The 3698-nt window shown below is 33.6% G+C and overlaps 1 long non-coding RNA gene across 1 annotated transcript; it reads right to left on the bottom strand.

Annotated features, from left to right (window-relative positions):
* Positions 1-392: 392 nt before the first annotated feature.
* Positions 393-2642, bottom strand: LOC104678777. Its single transcript, XR_750240.1, has 2 exons — positions 2531-2642; positions 393-1151 (listed from the first exon to the last, which is right to left on the bottom strand). It is a non-coding gene; the product is annotated as an uncharacterized LOC104678777 (long non-coding RNA).
* Between the last annotated feature and the right edge of the window lie 1056 nt (positions 2643-3698).

The following is a 3698-nucleotide window of genomic DNA, read 5'->3' as shown; positions in this document are numbered from 1 at the left end:
ACACTACATATGTTTTTTAATGAAAAATCTTTTCTTTTGGGTTAACATTTTAAACCTAGTACTTGTGTTGCCAGAAAACATAAACTTTATAGGTTCTTCAAAAATTTTTGTTTTTCAAATTCTTACAGCACTATGTGAATTTAATATTAGCCTATTACATATAATATTTGTTAATATACCACAGGACATATTTAAGACTTGCCACACTGAAGGTATTGTGGATTACTGAATTAGAATTTATATCCCAGGATTGTTTTGTGGATTTCTGTGCCACACTTAGGCAGGATAATTCTTTTGCTAAATACTCCCAAATAATAAATGAGTCTGAAGTTTCAGTATAGGTAATTTGTAGACCAGTGATGTAAAATATAAATATGTAAAGCACTAACAAATAAAGTCATATCATATTTAATTTGTTTATTGAACCATTACTTCATTCATGTTTCAAGGGTTTATTTACTTTAAATAGAAGAGATATAGCAATCTTATTGAGAAAAAATATAGTCAAATATCTAGCCTCCTTGATCACTTTGCTGTGACAATTTTAGAACATAAAATGAGACAAAATTTTACAAATGTATGGTAGTTAAAGAAAAGCTCATTAAGAATGTACTCATTACTATAGTTTTAATCCTTTGACAACGTGATACACAGACAAAATTGGTGAAGATATGAATTATGCGATGAAAACAATAGTGTCAAATGTGTATGACTCAAGGTAGATCTTAATAGGCTATATGTCAGTAGTGAAGTGTCAGTTACATCTACTCAGTTCCATGTCCTTTAGAGGAATAGGCTTCCTGACACTATCTCCTTGTCCACATTAGATTGTCTAATGGGGTATGCAAAATAGTCAGGCATGATCGCTGATGGGTTCATGGCTGGATAGAGGGTGTAGAATCTAAAATAGCTCAGCAGTGACTCCTTTCAACTCTTTTTACATTGTTTTCTGGTCCTCCTCATGTTCTGTGTTTTTTCTTTCACTGTTGGATGGTGGGGTTAATTTATTTCTCCTTCTCATTTCATGTCTTATTATGTCTTTAGGAGATGAAATATTTGCTTTAAAAATATGCATTTATATTTTCTGTTCCACACTTTGTTCAATTACTTTATTTGAACTTTTAAGTACTCCTTCTGTATTGCTTCAGGTACTAGAAAGAAAGCTAGATGGAAATAAAATACACAAAATTAACTGGTTAATACCTTGTGATATAACTTTGCCAGGCAATTAAAATAATTTAACAGAATAGCGTTACATATTATAAGAATGTAAATCAAGCTTTTCAACCTGCAGCTCACGGGCTGCATGTGACCCAGGACAGCTTTGAATGTGGCCCAGCAGAAATTCATGAACTTTCTTAAAACAATATGAGATTTTTTTAATGTGAATTCTTTTTTAAGCTCTTCAGTTTTTGTTAGTATTAGTGTATTTTATGTGTGGCCCAAGATAATTATTCTTGTTCCAGTGTGGCCAAGGGAAGCCAAAAGATTGGACACCCTAGGCATAAATCCTTATTCTCTACAACTGAAAAGTTGTAGAGAGCATCATATTTCATGGCTTGTTCACAAAGTATCTTCTAACAGACTGCAAAGGTTACATAAACATTTTCAATATACAGCAATTCAAAACAGAGGACCCCAAACCCCAGGCCATAGTTTGGAACCAGTCTACAGCCAGTTAGGAACCAGTATGCGCAACAGGAGGTAAATGACAGATGAGTGAGCAAAGCTTTATCTATATTTATAGCCACTCCCCATTGCTTGCATTACCACCCTGAACTCTAACTCCTGTTAAGATCAGCGGTGGCATTAGAACCTCATGGTATCTCAAACCTTACTGTGAACTGCACATGTGAAGGATCTAGGTGCATGCTCCTTATGATAATCTAATGCCTGATAATCTGTCACTCCCTCCCATCATCCCCAGATGGGACCCTCTAGTTGCTGGAAAACAAGCTCAGGGCTCCTACTGATTCTACATTATAGTGCATCGTATAATTATTTCATTATGTATTACGATGTAATAATAATAGTTATAAAGTGTGCAATAAATGTAATACATTTTAATCATCCCTTAAACATCCCCTCTGCCCATCTGTGAAAAACTTCCTTCCATGAAACCAGTCTCTGGTGCCAAAAAGATTGGGGACTGCTGCTTTAAAAGGCTACTACTATATGTTTCCAATTAGAAGTTCCAAAGTATCTTCTGGAGAATTAGAACTTGTTCAAATCCATAAAGATAGTAAGTGACTAAGTCTAAGTCAATATTTCAACCTAGGTATAAATAACTTCCATGATATCTTTCTTTCTGTCTGTCTGCTTTGCTTGAGAGCATTGCATTGTATTGGGGGAAGAGGATTTTATCATTTAGTTTACTTAGCAAACTTTTTGTTATTTTATTTTTTTGACATAAAATGGCAAACTTAGTTGACTTCATCATAGCAATATCACAAATACCTTATAACTGAAATCTAGTTACTACTAGTTATTGTATTGCTATATATGACAATCATTATAAGAGTTAACCAACACAATTTTCACTCAGTTGGACTTTTTTCCCTCGTTTTCCTAGTTCTTGGTTTTGTTTGCTTGGTGGTGGTATTACTGGTGGTGATCTGGTTTTCTTTGTTGTTTAAGAAGTCTCCTCATAACTCAATATAGATGGAATCATCAATAACAATGCCTCATCTCTCAACAAAAAGGTGGGCTTAGAACTCAGAGGGAGCCTATTAGAACTCTGCATCCACAAGATGGGCCAATAAGATTATTCCCTGAAACATGTTAGGTAGAGTCCATGGAAAAAGGCACAGTAACTTCCTCTATAACACACAAAAAAAGGCCCTTGAACTACTAAGTGGCTATATAACATGGTAGCAAGGAAGAATGATAGTTGCAAAATCAAACCAATTTTCAGATTGATACAGGGCTCTGAAATGACCATTTAAGACATTAGATTCTTTTGTGCTTGAAGTCATTTCTAGGGAATAGACAAATTTCCAAGTTTTGTTATTCAAGTTGCATTGTGTTACTTTTGTCACTGATAGCTGAAAGAGTTTTGGCAAGTAGAGAAATTATTATGTACAAGTATGCTTCTAAGGTAATAGTATATTAAATATTGCTATGGATAAAATAGAATTGGGGGCAATTTTTTACTTAATCAGTGAAACATTAACAATCTTCATAATATGCCGATTAAGCAGGTGACCAGTTGTAGCAATAGATGTTGCGTTTTAGAAATCAAACTGTATACTTCTCAAAACTGAAGTTTTAGAGGATTACTAGAAAATTTCTGTATATTGGGGTGGATTGATTATTTACAAAAATCTCTTTTCTCAAAATAAAATCAAGTTAAACACATTCTGTTTTATGTTTCATTCCTTTCAGTTTTGTGGTTAGGGAAAATGGAAAGGTACAGATTATTCTAAAATTTTCTAGAGAATAAAATGCTTAATTCATGAGGATAAGTAATAGGAAGAGTTCTTGATTCTTCATGTTGACAAAAAGGATCATATTTTTTATTGACTTAGACCAGTAAATGAAGTATAAGGTGATTTATTTAGGGACTAAATTAACATTACAATTTTTTTTAAGTTCAGAATATAATAGGTTAATTAAGGTATTTCTCTGGTCCAGAAGACCTCTCTTGAATCTGCTTTTTACAGCTCTGCTGACTGGGAGGCCTTTCACAAAATAAGGGT

Source organism: Rhinopithecus roxellana, chromosome 2 (genome assembly GCF_007565055.1).
Source record: "Rhinopithecus roxellana isolate Shanxi Qingling chromosome 2, ASM756505v1, whole genome shotgun sequence".
NCBI lineage: Eukaryota > Metazoa > Chordata > Mammalia > Primates > Cercopithecidae > Rhinopithecus > Rhinopithecus roxellana.
This window is presented reverse-complemented; position numbering and strand designations above follow the sequence as displayed.